General features: G+C 42.8%; 1 protein-coding gene across 1 annotated transcript in view; it reads left to right on the plus strand.

Moving 5' to 3' along the window:
• Window positions 1-17,704, plus strand: part of sesn1 (sestrin 1) — a 50,780-nt gene that overhangs the window by 27,228 nt on the left and 5,848 nt on the right. The gene's annotated exons all lie outside the window — the stretch shown is intronic.

Here is a 17,704-nt window from a genome sequence, read left to right on the forward strand (position 1 = left end):
AACTGTCAACAGATTGTTCACTATGGTAAAAAGTAAAATATAAGTTCCTGTGCTCACAGACATAAATACACGTTTGATCTGCTTCTTCAACATTAATTGATACAATTATAACAAACTCAAACGTAACATAGTTCAGCATTAGTGTTTTTTGGCATGTTTTGCCTTTTTCTAATGTAGAAACATATCGGCCCAGATGACTCACCTGTTTTAGTAAGAAAAACTTTTGAAGGATACTTTGACAGTTTCCTGGAGGTACTGTTAGCTTATGGATAAGATGAAGATTATCCTTAAAGCCTTTATCTCTGGTAAAGTGAAACATTAAATCCTTTAATTAAAGCGGAATATAAAGCTTCAGTCACAAAACCAAAGCTCATACTCTCCTGTCAGACTGTGAGGAGCTGTCTGAATGCATTTCTGGGTGTTAGCATCTTTCAGGTAGTTGCCTTTGTTACTTCTCAGGGTCTTTTGTCTGTAGGTCAAACTAAAGACTGTTAACTGAGTAACACACTAATAAAACATCATTTCTAGGGGCCACTTGAAACTTTGTTGAAACATGTTGTTGATGAATGATAGAAAGGTCTCGCTAACATGCTCTCTTGTCATCTCAATTAATAAATCAACTAACTAAATATGAACTGGCATGCTAACGGAGTGATTCATTGGGAAAGTTATTGAAGGACACAGCTGTAAGTTCACGTGCCGCCTTTCTATTAACGCTCTTGTTAAATCGATGTCATTGTCAATTGTTCTAGCTCATAACAATGAGATGAAAATCTGATTGTTGTGTGTGTGTGTGTGTGTGTGTGTGTTGTGTGTGTGTGTGTGTGTGTGTGTGTGTGTGTGTGTGTGTGTGGTGTGTGTGGGTGTGTGTGTGTGTGTGTGTGTGTGTGTGTGTGTGTGTGTGTGTTGTGTGTGTGTGTGTGTGTGGTGTGTGTGTGTGTGTGGTGTGTGTGTGTGTGTGTGTGTGTGTTGTGTGTGTGTGTGTGTTGTGTGTGTGTGTGTGTGTGGTGTGTGTGTGTGTGTGGTTGTGTGTGTGTGGTGTGTGTGTGTGTGTGTGTGTGTGTGTGTGGTGTGTGTGTTGTGGTGTGGTGTGTGTGTGTGTGGTGTGTGGTGTGTCTGTCAGAGTCCTCTTTTCCTGGCTGCTTCCTGTTCAGATCCAGGGGTGTGTTCAGCTTCCTTCCTGCGCTGCCACAATCTTAGTCAGGCTTCCTTTATGTCCTCCAGCTTTATGAAATCCACTGTGTATGACTGTGTATGTTGGCTTGTGTCTCGGTACATGAAGCACATGCAGCTGTTGCGCCAAAAGATGGGACACAGGGCTTCTCCGTTGTGTTTTGGTGTGACCCCCACTCTGTGCGCACAAACAAATCCCGAAACACCTCTGAGGTCAGAGGCCCGATAAGAAAACACATGAGGAAACTTTCCCACAGTGATGTCACCGCTTGTGAATATCTTGTCACAATCCAGCCTGTTACTTTTAACTGTTTATCTTTTTTATTTGGTTATTTTGCTCCTGGGTCACCGATACCTGCTGAGAGGTTTCCGTTGTCACACTACTGGCTCAGACACTTATGGCGCAGTCCCACTACAGCGCGGAGCTCGCTTTAAGCGTGCCGTGTCGTGCCGTGCACGTTTTTGGTTGCGCTTCCACTAGGCCTAGTTCCGGCCCGGCCCGGCCCGGGGCCACTTTTTCACGTCTTTTCTGGCCCGAGAAAATTGTGGTTCTATCGAGGCCAACAAACAGGGCTGAGTCGGGCTGAGTATGCTAAACTAGAGAGAGGAGCGCTGCAAGGGGGCTACAACTACAACAAGATGGACATATTTGACCGTGATTTAATTGTAATACACGTTTCAAAATGATGCCGAAGTAACAACATACTGATACCGGTTAGTAAAAACCATGAATTAATGCTTTGTCAAGTCTGCAGACAGACGGCAGGCGAAAAACCTTTTAAAATGCGTGTTTTTCTAGGTGGAGATTGGCTAAGCTAACGCAGTATATGCTCCGACCGTCCACACTCACAACAACGGCCTATACAGACATAAATAAAGCAGCGACTGTATTCACCATGACACAGGCAGTCTGTGGTGTGTACTTGTTTAACTTTTGTCGAGTTTCTGAACATATATAAGGAGCTGTGAGCTCTGAGTGCTAACAGCTAACGGCTGTGTTGTGTTTCTGGAGTTCTCACTGAAGATGACGTCACGGCTCCGCCTACACTGCGTTACTATAGTAACTACCCCAGTTCCTAAACTGTAATGGAAGCGCAGCATGAAGTGAGTCGGCCCTGTTAAGGCCAAGCCGTACCGAGCCGTACCGAGCGTGGCCGAGGCCGACCGTGTGTGTGAACTGCGGCATAACAGAGGTGGCAACTCAAAAATGCAAACAAAAGGGAAATCTTTGCTCTTGTTTTTGTGGTTAGCACTTCTCCATCATTGATGAAACGGCAATTTCCTTGCAACACAGAGAAATGTTTCTGCTTCTTGTCTCGGTGCTTGTTGTTTTGACCCTTGCAGACCTTATTGGCTGCTTTTTTGTGCCGGTATTTCACCAGTTAATGCTGGTATTGCTGTTTTGTAATCTGGATAAAGAGAGACTGATACGAACCAATGACTTAATGCTACTGTGACTTCCATAGCAAATACACTTGAAAAATGTCATTGTTCACATAGATATATGGTCAATAATGACTAATCATTAAGCGTAGAAAATACCAAATGCATGCTTTTCCTTGACATGGGCCATTTTATAGTCTCACCTTGAAGTATTTGGGTGAAGCAAGCAAACAATTTGATTACATTGATTAAATTAAATGATTAAAATATGTTTACATGCTGTATAATCGTAGGAGTGTAAGCGGAGGCAGATGCTTTGACGTCATGGGGGAGAATGTTTGTAACCAAAACTATGTGATAAAGAAAATGAAACAATGATAATGAAATCAGGATACATTTAAAAACTGCTGCTCCTGCAAAAGATAAAAGCTAATTCTTGACAGATTTTCTGGTCTCTCAAGGTCACAGAAATCTTGGTCTAAATTCAAGTTTTCTTAAAGTCTTCGTGTCCGCCCATCCAGATATAAACGCAACCCAGTAGTGTAAAACTACACCTGGGTCAGCAGCATTTTATCACGATGGAGTAGTGTGGACTAAGCTTAAATATTATTCTTTTTTTAATGAAAACGTATTATTGGATGTAGCGTCAGTGTACCAGTATCAGAGGGTGGATGTGTTTATTGAAGGAGCTGCTGACAGTGAAGTATATGGACCGATTGGATTAGGCTCACATTTAAAGGCCTGGTCAGTGTCGCTGTATCTTGGCCCTCTGGAAGCGTCTCTGGCCTGTCTGAGGTCATCAGACTGTGTCTATGTGTGTATGTGGCTGCCATAGAAACCGTGGCGACGTCTGATACGAGGACCTGTCCCCTATCTCGCCCTGTGGTATAATCCACTCCTGAGCTCTTGTGACGTACTTATAAATAAATATGTAAATATGCACTTTAAAACACACACACACACACACCACACACACACACACACACACACACACATACACACACACAACACACACACACACACACACACACACACACACACACCACACACACACACACACACACACACACACACACACAGCACACAGAAGTTCCTTTAAGGTTCACTGTTAAAGTTCATTGTTCGTCTCAACAATTGAAAACTCAGTGCGTAAAAAAACAGACAGACTGGAAACAAAACGGGAAGAATTCAAGAGCATTTCTAAAAGCAGCTCCTGTGAAAGCACTCGACTGTCATGTGCCCTGTAAGATGCATACAATTACATTTTTTCCGCTACAGTGTCAGTCTAGGCCCTAAGAGAGTCTGGCTTTTGGACCAATGAGCGAATAGGTCCCTGCACCTTGACTCTTCCCAAAAAGGGTCGGTTGCATCAACGCTCCTAATCAAACACCTCATTCGCACCTCGAAAATCTAAACTTTGTCCCTAAATATCTCACCCACAGCTTGTATCGTTTGTTTCCTCTCAAACAAAACAACTTGCACAACCCCACTTCAGAGCAAACGTTCTCGTACAAAGCCCACAAAACACCAAACTGTCCCCTAAAGAAAGGCCTCTGTCTGGCTCTGAAGAGAAAACACAATCTGTCCGCAGAGAGAAAAACACTTTTCAAGAAGCCAGTGTTTTTTAGAATTCACGCAAAAAACAGCGTGGAAAACACATTTGCCTCGTTCTTTCACAATTTGTTTCACTGCTCGATGATCATTTCAGCTGTAGGAGTGTCAGTGTGATGAGATGCCTGGACTTCACAGGGGGAATGTTTGTAACTAGGACGAGCCGATAAAGGCAAGTAGCAATAGTTGTGGTGTCAAAACAACAGATACGAGGAAGAAAAATGGTGCAAAAAGTCTTGAAATGTTCCAGAAAGTGCAGCAACCTCATTGAGCTGGGAAAGGAAGTCTGATGATCTTACTGTAACTAGGTTGTCTTTGTAGTGGGGTCTGCAGGGTGCTATAAGAGGGGGCCCTGTTTTCCATGTGCACTGCTCATACTCAATAGTCCTCTTCAGGCAGGCTGTCAGTATGTGGAGCAGCCGTAAAGGGCCTTGGCTCCCAGCTTTCTGTTCTGTTTTTTTCACCGAGCTGATGAATTTGTTGGGGCTTGAGCTGTAGCATCTGTTGCTTTGAGGGGGCCTGCTATTTATCAAACTGAAGTGGAGTCTGCTGGGAGCCCAAAGGGAAAGAAACATGGCTTACTATATAGGTTACCCCCCCCCTTCTTCTCCCTCTCTTTTACCCTCGGCCCTGTGTTGCCTCGCTCTCAGTCTGAAATGTTATTCTGAGCTGTGTTTGTGCGAAGGGAATAACTAGGGGGTATTGGGGGGGGGGGGGGGGGTACTGAAGGAAGGAAGGGATTGAAGAGGGAAAATAAAAAATATAGGATATGACATACAGTATATTCCGTGACTCCCTCCCTATAGTTACAGTTAAATCCATCAAAATAAATACTTTCTTACAGGTTGAGTTCCTAAACTTGGCAACGTTTTTTAATAACTCTGTTGCAATAGTTGGATAATGAGTTGCAGTTTGTCCTCTGGCTTTTCAGGAATCCACCAGTGCGTTCTTAGAAAGACTACAATGAGGGAGAGAAAAAAATGGTTGGATCAATCCCAGAAGCCTCGGAGCAATAAAAGAGGGTTTTGTTGTTTGTTTTTTGTGTCGTTTAGGAGACTCACAGGCCACAGAAAAGTTTTGCATAACAAGACTTGTCATCACAGGAACGTATTGCGGTAATTCCTCACCTTTTTGACAATTTAGCTATCTGCTACATACATTCTCACACAAACACACTGAAACTCTTCTCTCTGAGACGAGTGATGCATCAGGCCGCCCTCAGGCGTGACTCCTGCTTCGACCACATTGTTCTGAACCGTCCCATTGACAAAAAACAAGGTTCAGGGGACACTACTTTAAGGCGATGATGAAAGGCAACGAGGAAAAAAATTAACAAAAGAGTCAAGGAACAGGGAAAGGTGGGTGGAAGAGAGTAAGACGAGTATTCATTGACAGGACAGAAGTCAACAGCTTGACAGAAAATCCCGGAGGCAGGACTCGGTGAACTACTGTGTCAGGTAAACAGGAAATGAGGTTACATATCTAACTTAGCTTTTAATAATACAGTCTGTTAGTCTATTGACTTTTAACCTCTTTCTCTTTTCCCTCTCTCCTGCCTGTGATGTAACTCTCTCTAACAAACATGTATTTTTGAAGGAGGCGCTCTCTGCCGCGCGCACAGAGGCTCCATTCATACAGAGTTGTCTTTTTTTGCACAAGAGCACAAATAGCTCACATGTTTCTCCCGCATCTGCCGGCCGGCCGCAGCCAATAAGTCCTTTATTTATGTAAGTTGAGTCTTGTTATGGGTTTAGCTGCCCCAAAACATGCCTCCTGACACGCTACAGAAAATAGAAGAGGGAGAAAATGCTGGGCTGTTTTTTTCCCCCTCCGTTAACATGGGCTGAGACGAGCAAAGAATACAAACAGTTTTTTGCACACAGTAGGCTAGAGGCTCTTCCTCTCCCTCTCTCTCTCTCTCTCTCTCTCTCTCTCTCTCTCTCTCTCTCTCTCTCTCTCTCTCTCTCTCTCTCTCTCTCTCTCTCTCTCTCTCTCTCTCTCCTCTTTCTCTCTCTCTCTCTCTTCTTTCTTTCTTTTTCGCTCGGTCCTCTTTTGCACACCCACACACACTTCTGCATACACACACTTCTGCATTCTCTCCAATCAAAACGTTCATGCTGAGAGGCAGCAACTGGTCAACAGGATGTGAAACCCTCCTTTCTGCTTTTTTCCTTTTCTTCTTCTTGTCAGTATTGACCTTTCCTCTACTTTTGCCTTTTCTGCACTAAAGCTCACTCTCAGTTTGTTCGGTTGATTTTCGTCCTGTGGCATTTCGACTAAAAGCAATACCCTCTGCGTCTTGCACTGAGCACATCTGGGTCTTGTAAACTTTCCATTTCTGCATTTAAGTCTGTGCAGACTTACAGATAATCTCTGTCCAGCTCATTTGCTTTATGTGGCTGAGTCATTCCCATGTACTCGGGGAAAGGTGTATGCTGGGAGGCAGCCAACACTCTGCTGAGTCTCCCCCCCTCACCCCTCCCTCATGACTGGTGTTAGTGGAAGGGAAGATGACCATCTGCTGCCCCAGTTGCCCAGTGACTGGACAACAGCCTTCCCTTATGGCACAGTTCCACTGTCCATTGTCTCCTTGAGACACTGTGTGTGTGTGCAGGCTAGTACATTTAACATATGTGCGAGGGATTGTGTACTTGCCTTTTATATGTGAGTGTTGAAGTTTGTCCTAATCGGCCTTTGTGTGTGCGCCTCTGTGCAGTTAATGTGTGTGTGGACCTCAAGGAGAGCCAAGTATTGTGTGAAGCTTCCCTGTGGGGGTCCCGTAGAGAACGCACCCTCACCCAGCAGGACGGCGCTCTGTGCTGCGAGCTGTTAGATGACTCGGCCTTACAGTCAGGTTAGTGGAGGGTCAGAGATTCATAAGGCTATAGGCCAAGACGTTGCTCGGGTGCACAAGAGAATAGATTTCCTCTCCAGACGCGTGTGCATGATCGCACACACATCCATGCACACTATTGTTATGGATCTCATCATAGCCTTGAAAACATTAGGAAAACGTAGTGTGCAGAAGGAGGGGGAAGGGAAGATCTCCGCTAAGGTCGTGACCTATGTCGCATTGTTAACGGACGTTTCTTTATGTATCCGCAACTGATTCAGATCTGCTCCACATTTGATGGGTTCTTCCTTGGCCATTGCTACACCCCACACAATTTTCATGAAAATCTGAGTCGATTTTCCGTAATCGTGTCGACAAATTGATAAACAAAGCAAAACGAAAACATTACATTCCCGGCAGAGGTACTGAAAGCATTAACTGTCTTTTTAAAGGAGAGACATTTTAATCAGAAGCATTACCATTTTATATTATTCATGTGATCTTGGAGCTGAACTTCACTTTGTATCCCCCCCCATGGGGCATTTGGGGTCTCTGCAGGACATTCGGAGCAGCAGGTGAGGGCACAGTGAAGACGAGAGGAGGTTGCCTTGTTATCTCACTGTTCATGTTTTGTTTTACCAAAACAAAGTAACGCTAAAAAAGATTATGGCTGTGGCTAACCCAACAAAATAAATAAAACAGCACTTTATGTGATACTGAAACCCCAATCCAGTCGGTGTTAGAAGAAGAAATACACCTACTCAGCAAATGCATCTTTATCTTCGCCACCTCAGGAGTTTCACACACTGCTTTTTTCTCTTTTCTGCGTCTGAAATCGAGAACAAGAGTCAGTTTTTAACTTTTTCTGATCACACATTTCTCTCCGGCTTATTTAGTTAGTGTGATTTTGAAAGTGTTGTTTAATTTTCTCACCCTCTGTTTCTCATTTCTCTGTCGTTTCTTCTCCCTTCTGTTGCACACTCTGTCTCTCTCACACTCAGGTGATGTTTGACTGTACTGATCTCAGTTACTCATTATCCCTCATCCAGTCCTGACAGTTAGCTGCTCTTCCCCTGCTCGCCTTGGCAGGAGAACAGCTGCAATCTGAGAGCCTCATGACGCTGAACTTCTCCTCCCAGACATTTAGCCAGAAAAACAAGCCTGGAGCCATGCATTTTTCCCCCCCCTGCTTAGCTAGAAGAATCTTGTGATCACATCCAGCTACAGATTTGTCAATGGTGCTTAAAGCTCATAACACATAGACGCTAGTTTATGGGTGACAGAAATTAACAAGGAGCTCTTTGGGTCATGCCAAATGCCTGTGTGTGGTTCAAAATGCTGTTAGTTACGTTTTTTATTACATTTTCAACCCTAAATGTAGCCTCTATTGCTTAATAATATGCAGTAGATTGAGAATAAAGGTTGATAAATGTTCCTGAGGAAAGCAGGGGGATCTTGGAGATTTGCGGATTGTGGTTGAGCCATGCATGCTCCTTTGATTTGAAGGTGTGTGTGTATGTGTGTGCTAGTGTGGGAAACCTGGCAGAAATCCCTTTTTAGACTTTAACACACCGCGCTGTGGTCGCCTCTAATCCCTTAATGGGCTGACTCTGCACTGAAGCCGCACAAATACTGTTCCCCTTGGTGAAAACTGTGACAGAGGGTTTGTTTCTGTTAATGCTCCCCATGTATGTGCTCTGCATTACAGTGTGTGCATTAGTTGTGTGTAGTGTGTGTGTGCCTCCTCAGGTGAGTGGGCACAGATAGGTAATCCAGTGTACAGAGTCATCGATTTTCCCGCTCCACAGGAAGTGGCTGGTTATTGATTCTCAGAGACAATGATGTCATGTGTGGGCTGTTTGCTTATCCATGATAAGGTACGAGGCGCTTTCTCCCCACACACTGGTCAAATAATCCTGTCCCTCTGTCCTCTTTACCTTTTATCACTCTTCTCCCATCACTCTTTCCACCCTCCATCTTTTCATTCATTGTGAATGCCCTATTTAACCCCCCACGTCCATTATGTGTGACATAATCGCTGATGAGGGACGTCAGCTTTAAGAGTCATGCATTTACTAATCTTTAGTAGTAGTAAAAGTTGTTATTAAAGTGTCAAATATGACCGATGCCAACGTTTTCTTTGCTAGTAAATATATATATATATCCATTCGTAATTAGATAACTTGTCCTTTGTTTGATACACTTGACTGCAGGGCTGTGGCTTCAGTGGGAGGTAGTGTTGCTGAACTTAGTGCGCTGAACTTTGAATCAGGGGGTCACAGGTTCGAACCCCACTGCAGTCAGCATGTCGTGTGTCCCTGGGGAAGACACTTCACCCCAAATTGCTCCTGTGGGGATTGTCCACAGTATTGAATATATGTAAGTCGCTTTGGATAAAAGCGTCTAACAAGTGACATGTAATAATGTAATGCACATAAAAGCACAACATTATTTTAAGACAAATTCAATCTCTCAGTAGTTAAAAAGGCTTTTAGTTTATATAAATCCATTGAATAAATGTACTTTATTTCTGCTGTTGGGTGAAAACTCTGCTTCATCATGATGATCTTGTCTTTTTTCTTCCTCTTTTCAAAGTATTAGATAGTTTCCGTCTTCACTGTGCTATGCAAAGGTTGCTGAGTGGCTAAACCATGTCCTATTACTATGTCCTATCAACTCCTTAATAGATTAATCCTGTTTTATCAAACCACCAATAGGAAGACTGCCAGTTAACACTATGGTGTCCACCTTTATGAATCACAGGTTGCCTGTGCACAATGTATGAAGATTTCAAATCAAGCCAATCATAAAAGTAACAACTTCAAACAACTAATTTCAACCCAGAAATGCGCTTGTTGCGTGGATTTACGAAATGACTAAGATAAGGTCATCACAGTATATTCAGTGAATGCTACATTGGACAGAAGCCATCTGACCTCCTGATTATATCTGACACTTCAAAGTTAGAGAGATATTAGAATCGGACTTGAGTCCCCAAGGGGAACGATACACAAAAGAGTTTCAGCCATTGGTTTGTTCTTTTCTTGGTCCAACAGGCCTGTAATTGATTAACTACAGAGCAAATATGTCCAACACTACCTGTGGCATGAGCCAGAGGACCAACACACACACACACACACACACACACACACACACACACACACACACACACACCTGCACACACACACACACACCACAGACTTCTGTCAGGGTTACGAGGTCCATGGAGAGTTTGTAAAAGTGAAGAACAAGCGTACACACAAGCCCACTATATTTTTAAAGGGATACTTAAAAAAAGGGTTATGATAGATCTTTTTAAAACACAACAAAAAATGCACAGACATTGTAAACTGTATATCGTGCTTATAGCGCATTCATTTCCCCTGAAACTTGGATTCAACCATCGTGATTATTTTATTATTTTACAGTGTTTAAATGTTTAAGTCATTATTTTTCTGTGAGATAGTGGAGTGACTCAGCATGCACTTCAAATCAAATCAAATCAGGTTTTATTTATATAGCACATTTAAAAGCGATTTTTGGTCGAGCCAAAGTGCTGTACAAGTAATAAAAACACATTACTACAAATCACAATAAACGACAATAAATTACAACAGATATATCTTAAAAACAAAATAAAATAAAACACACGGAAAAGTCACTTGTTGCGTAACTAGTAGGATGTATAAAGATATTTTAGGCCAAGAACATAATGTGCTTTGTCAAGCATTGTCTGCCATTTTCTCAGTGTTGTTTTGGACAGTACAAACACGTGATCTTTTGTCATGTGCTTATATTTGAGGAACTCACTGGGTGTATTCTGACAACATGCATGTACATGGTGGTATTTCACGTTTCTGTATGTTGTTACTTGTCCCTTTTCTGTTTGCACACAAGGAGTCTGCTGTGTGTATTTCCTGTATGTCATCCTGGTCCTCTGTTAGAAGTGTACCTTGTGATGCCAGAGTCCACGTCTTTAATCTGTAAACAGTTTATTAGAAGGTAAGCCTGCATACAGTATACTCTACTGTATTCTTCTGTTGACCTTTCTCTGGCCAAGTAGTGTTTACCCAGAAGAGAAATACAATGATACAGTTAGCACTTGGATGGAAAACATCCCATGTGCCTCACAACTCTGTATTTATTAGCCTTTATAAAACCAAAAACCACAAGTGTAAGCAATTGATTACACTGTGTGTTTATCTGCTCTAGTGTTAGCATGTGGCTCTCTAGCTTATAGCATTATCTCCAAAGCAAAGGAGCATGTCATACTATATTGGTTTATAAGGTTACAGGTTGATAGAAAATCTACTGTCTTGCTTTTGTTAACTGGACACTGGTCCTCGATGCTTTAACGGAGTGTAGGGAAGCATCAGCAGGCTTCTCCTGCTCCTAATTGGATTTGGGGAAGTTTACACTCGAGCAACTTCAGCCAAACTCATTATCAAGATCGCATTAGTTTGCTAAACACACTGATTAGTCCTCACCCTAAAAGCATTTTCTCTTGTAACTTCACAACTGATAACCTCTGTGCTGCTTAATAATACTGGTGTTTATTGGCTCTACCCTGCGTTACAATAACATTGCTGGTCTTTTAAGTTACTATTTGGAAAATAATACTTGATATTTAACTATTTACAAGGTCAGTGAAACAAATATTCTGGTTGAAAATGATGATTTCCACCTTCACTCTTTGCCTTGCTTCTTTTGTCTCTCAAAGTCATACGAAACATCACCGCCTTAATATAATCTCTGAAATAATTGTATATGTTCATTGACGACGGGCGAAGAGGACAGCGACCAAGGTGATCGAGTTTCCACCTAATCAAACAGACATTTCATAAACAATTAAACATTAATGGGGCAGTGGGCGTGACGTCCCACTCAAATGGGGTGCTGCCAGATATTTTGTTCTGCCATTCAGTACCGGGGCTCATTGCCTATTAATGAAGTAATAGGACACGGCCAAAATGTTTCTGAGGGCAGCGATTAGGCCATATCACTTCCTCCCCCCTAAAGTACAGCAGTATCACATCCACTTTAAACTGCAATCAAAATGCATCCTGGTGAAGGTTACAGATTGAGGAGATAGATGGTGGAAAAAGAGAAGTGAAAATGGCGTTTAAAAAAATAACACAAGTGCAAGTTTCTAATCTTTGCTGCAGCCTCAACGATGTAATCCAGCAGACTTGATCATTGTTTTTGTCTAAGCTGTTCACACTGGGTCTCTGCTTCTCTTTTCTTCTGTTATATAAAAAGAGTTCATTGACTCCCCTGTTTGGAAGGATAACACTTCTAGGTTCAATGGTTCATCAAGTTTTTATTGCCTTTGATTCACTGGCCCATCAGCCAAACCAGCCACTTTGATTGCTAGCTGGAGCGCCGTCTGCTGTAAAGTTGCTGTCGTGAACTTGTTGTTTATCGGCGTTTTTGGGAATGAATCACATCCGTTCTGTACTCTCGCAGAGCCAGGTGAAGGGTCGGTTCTTTTGTTCTGGGTTTACAGTGCCCATTAAGAACTACAGGGTGATGATCAACAACTTTTTGGCTGGCTTCCCAGTGAGATGAGTCATTTTTTGCTCAGTCAGCACAGCCAAACTCTTGTCAGAGAGAGAAAAAAACAGCTGTGCATGCCAGGAGGCTCGCAGCAGCGTCAGAGCAGAGGGGCTGTGTTCTCTGGGGCTGGTGTAGGGTCAGCTTTGTTAGTGCCATGTTTCTAGATAACAGAGATAAACGTTCCCTATAGATGTCACCATCTTCAGTATCTGAAACATTTGCTCTGACACTTTGCAACACTCTGAGTTTTGTCTTTTGAGCGTTTTTCATTGATTCTGTGGTGGCTGTGTTATATCATGCTAAAGATAGCAGAGGAAGGGTTTGGTATTTTCTGTTTTTCCATAGGAACTTTTTCCTTGCATGTTGTATTGTGACAGCTGCCCCCTCCCTGTTAAAATAACATCCCCGGGAACTCACTCTTCCTCACATGCACACAGGGGTTGCAGGCCAACGCCTTTTCTCCTGTATTGTAACCCACTGTACATTCATATTATTTAGGGAATTGTGCATATGCTTGTTTACTCCTGGCACTGTATAGTTATAAAAGAGAGGTTATCTTTTGTCCCAGATATACCTCAATGTGTAGGTTTTTCTTTTCTCTTTTCCCTGAGGTCTCCGCAGTTCCTCTGCATTTCATAGAAATCCAAGGAACGCTGCTTCCTCTCAGTGTTGGTCTGCGCTGGTCCAGGACCCACTGGTCTGGGGGGGGGGGGCTCTCCTCTCAGGAAAGACGGCGCTTGGCGAGACTGCTCCACTCTGATAGCCTGCCAGAAAACACACAGATCAGAGAAGAGGCGACTGGGAAAAAAGGACCAAAGTGGCTCAAAGAAGGCCAAAAGGCAACTCTCGGCCATTAAGTTCCCACATTGATTCAACTTTGACTTGTATATCTTGACACAAAATGAAAAGGGTTAAAATGATACGACATGAAACCCTAATTTCTCACTCTGAAGCTTATAATCAACAGGTTTAAAGACTTAGCAGCCGTTTCAGAGGTTTGTTACTGCTCTATAAGACAAGAGAAAAGTCTGCAGTCGGTTGTGGGCTGCTGGTCAGGTAAGGGTTAACCCTCCAGTTTGCTTAGTTAATGCTCTGTGATAGGTGTACAGGCTCGAGCTGTGTTTGAAGAGTGGGGGTGGGGGATACCCTCTTAGTCTGCAGTTTTCACTCTTTGTTCACAAGTTTAAAACTATCTACAGATCTATATCTGTAGTATTTAAAAGTATTGATTTGCTTTCAAAAACACTCACAGCTGGAGTGAGTTAATTTGTTTACATGGAGAAAAAAGAGTTGTTGCTGTTTTGAGCCTCTGGGCAAAAATTATACATGTGGTTTTTTGTTTGCTGTGCAGTTAGGAGACTTTCAATTTCCTACTTGTTGCAAAAACTCCAACAGAACAAGTTATAACTAAACAAATACATAAGTTATCTTTCTATGAAACAAACCAGATTGGTTTGTTCAGGAAACTTCATACCTCGGCCAAACTTTTTTCTGTTTTCCTTTACTTTTTTTCAGAGAAACAAGAGAGGCAGAAAGAGAGGGCAGAGAAGATTGGTTCCTGCAACTGTTGTTCTGCCCCCTGATTGGTGGAAGCCTGTTGCTAGGCTTATGTCAGTGTTCGAGGGTTTTCTGCTTCCTCTCCTCTGTGCACTGATAGGTTGGAGTTGAACTGCTCTGGTGGACTCCTGCCACTTGTTGAACATCCCCACAGTTTTTGCGGTTCCCTTCGCGACTTACTGCATGAGAAAACACAGCAGCCGTAGCCCTGAGACACATATGTGCAGAGTTTAAGTCTGGCACGGCTTCCTCTCCCTGTTTTTTAATCTTATTAACTTTAATCATCCACTTTATTGGTTTAAGCCTGTTGTTAATTCAGCTCCACACTCATTAAGGAAAATCAACCACTTTTGTGAGCATTTGAGAAAGTAGCTGCCATAGTTTAGTGAACTGATTCTTGTTAGTAGACAGTTGGACCTTAATGAAACCGCTCTTCTTTGCTTTAAAACTACTGATCTTTTATTTTTTCATGTAATCCTCATAACTTGGCTGTAAAATGTTGGAGCGACATGAAAGCTGTTGCATATCTGTCTGTGCATTTCCCTGTACCTTCAATTCTTCATAGGCAGCGTCACTTATTGAACTTGCTACTACACGTCACTTAACATGGTTTCACTCTTTGATGCGCTATATTTTTCACGCTTTGTTGACAGAAACTATGTTCTGAATGTGAACAGACAGAAGACTCACACTTTGTAGATTTGAAGGCTGTAGGCTCTGAGAAAAACATGACAGGAGTCAGCTTGGATTAAAGTTGAACAAAAAGTCAAAATGTCTTCTGAAAGCACTCATGCAGCACAACACAGTCCTTTTTCCAACCAAAATGTGGCAGAATACACATTCCGCCTCCTTGAAAAGTACATCAACTAATGTTTGTGTGTGAACGAGAGTCTGAGTAATAATGTTAAACATGTTAAAATGTAGCTTTGGCACAAGCAGGCTACAACCAATCATTTGGGAAACATTCATTCAACGTTTATCTGTGAAAAGGCTAATGGCGTCATTTCGTCTTTCCAAAGTTTTGTAGTTAGAGTTCAAAGAATAAAAGGGATATTAGATGCCAAGACTTTGACTGTGACAATCATGACTTTTAATCTTAATGGTAATATATGTTTTTAAAGGTTAATAATAGTCTTAAGAGAAGTGGAAATGTGTCCATTGATCAGGCCTTTTTTCTAATAGATCTCTATCTGATGACAGACACACTGTAAAACTAATCTGAGATGATTCCTGTTGTTTCCAGAAGCCTTCTCTCCGTCATAACTAATTTTCCTAATGTTGTCCTAGCACCCCTCACACACACACACACACACACACACACACATGCGCACACACACACACACACACACGCACGCACACGCACACACACACACAGTTACATATCCAGGTGTCACAGTGGCTTAGTGGCATTCCTGCAGCTAAAAGGTCACTGGTTTAACTCCTGCAACCACTTAATGAGTCTCTCAGACACTGTTGTTTAGTTAGTGTAAACACCCAAGTAACAGCATGACTGTAAAAAGCATGTTCAGAGAAGTTTGAGTATTCCCTTACAGCGCAGGTGTACTTCAGACACCTGCAGTGTGGTTTTATATGTCACACAATGTTCTGAATCCGCTTCAGAAGACACCGCAAAGTCTTACAGTTTGCAATACAAGCCTGGTTTCTATGCATTGACGTCTAAAGTTAAATATTTTTTCATGTTTCCTTGAAATGTGTCAACACCAGAGACATGAAGTCCAAGTGCGCAGACAGTTTTAGCACACTTATCTAAAGATACAGGGATTGGAACTGGATGTATATTTGGACAAAACCTTAACCCAAGGGTCACAAATAACAATTTTCTGGAGCTTTCTAAATCCAGAATTTAGTGTTTTGAGTCTATCATCAGGCAAAATTATTATGATTCCTTGTATTTTGTTTTTTACGGTTTGCTTTTGCACAATTTTTGCAAGAGTTTCAGCTCTTAATACAAACATGCAACTTTTTATGATTTGCAACTAAGACCAGAGCGAGCCTTGATCTAGGAAGGAGCAGATATGTCTGGATCACTGCACACACAGAGATACTCCTGATGTGAGTACAGTAAAGCTCACAGAGGAGTCAGTGCGTGCTCTCTGACAATAGTGTTTGGCCCTGTCCGCGAGGCCGGACCCCCGAGCCTAAGCGCTTTTATGTCAAAAGGTTTGGTGTGTCGTAAGCCCTAACGCTGACCAGCCTCTTCTGCAGCTTTGCTGAGCCATGGGGCTCCCTGCAGCCCTGGGAGTGCTGACTCCAGCCCTGGGAACATGTTTACCGCTGCTCCGCACCCCAGCCTGTGGCACCAGGAGAGGGACCAGGGAGGGGGGGTGGCGTTGGCTAGAGCCACACAATGAACCTGCTGAATACTGTGCTATCTAACTGTCAGTGCTGGGAACTTGAGGTCGGTTGCCAAACGGGCTGGTCAGGCTCTTCATCGGGTGGCAGACACGCTTTCCTTGGCTCACCATTCCCTTATCATAACCAAATGTAACTTGTTTGTCAGGTTTTTATCGGGTTCACAGTTCACATCAACTATTCCGTTGCTGGTTGTTGCAGGAAGGATGAACTAAAGCACTGTATCTCATAAAATGTGCCACTCTCTCCAAACAATCTGAACTATTGTGTCGTTTCCATTGTGAAATCTCCAAAGGTATTTCTGTTTGCTTGGGAAACGTGTTGTTTTGAAACCCTACACAAAAACATGATGCACAAATATGCATGTGTGTGTGCGCACACACTTGTCAATATGTGGATGCTTTTCTAATGTGGTCACTGGCCATCCACAGAGGAAATAAGACTTGAATTTGGGCTTTTACATGTAATTACAATCGTTTATCTCTTGTTTACCAGGTACCAAGTAATCTGCTTCTGGTACAAATAGTTTTCACATCCAGACCTGATATAAGGAGGCTTTTATAATGTGATGTAAAATGTGTGGTACACAGCGTTGTTTTTCCAGTACATCTCATCTGATATCATTCTGAGTAATTATTGACTTTTAACCAGTGCGGTGTGATAAACCAGTTAAACACTGTTCCAATGAAAGTGTTATTGCCAAGCTGGGAGAAACAAAGCCAGAAGAACGGCCTTTCTTCTGTCTGCCCTCTCCTAGCTTTTAAAGGCCTCCTTCAGCTGCGGCTGATAGGTGGATCACATTATCTGTGGTCTGATAGGCTGCGGTGCCTCTAACTGAAGGCTGTTGTTGTTGCAGCGGGTCCTGCAGCTATCCGTCTCGCTGATGCTGATCTATGCACAGCAGACCTCTACCTTCTTCTGCTGTTCACCAAGGACAGACGGGGGCTAAGTCCCCCCCACCAGTGCTGCAAGACGCCAATAGGGGGACTTGCTGCTGCCTGCAAGATCTGGCTTTGAGATGTTGTTGTTTTCACTGAATGCACATTACCCAGATGGACACACAGATACCACAAACATGCCTCTTTTCCAACAACATTTGCCAACGTTACAGAAAACTATTTCTAGAATTCCTGCAGAGTGGTTCCTCCATATATGGTAATTGATTTAAGTATTGATTGGAGTGATTGGAGGGAAACACCAAGCAAGCAATCTTCTTGA

This window comes from Trematomus bernacchii, unplaced genomic scaffold, assembly GCF_902827165.1.
Source record: "Trematomus bernacchii unplaced genomic scaffold, fTreBer1.1, whole genome shotgun sequence".
Classification (NCBI taxonomy): Eukaryota; Metazoa; Chordata; class Actinopteri; order Perciformes; family Nototheniidae; genus Trematomus; species Trematomus bernacchii.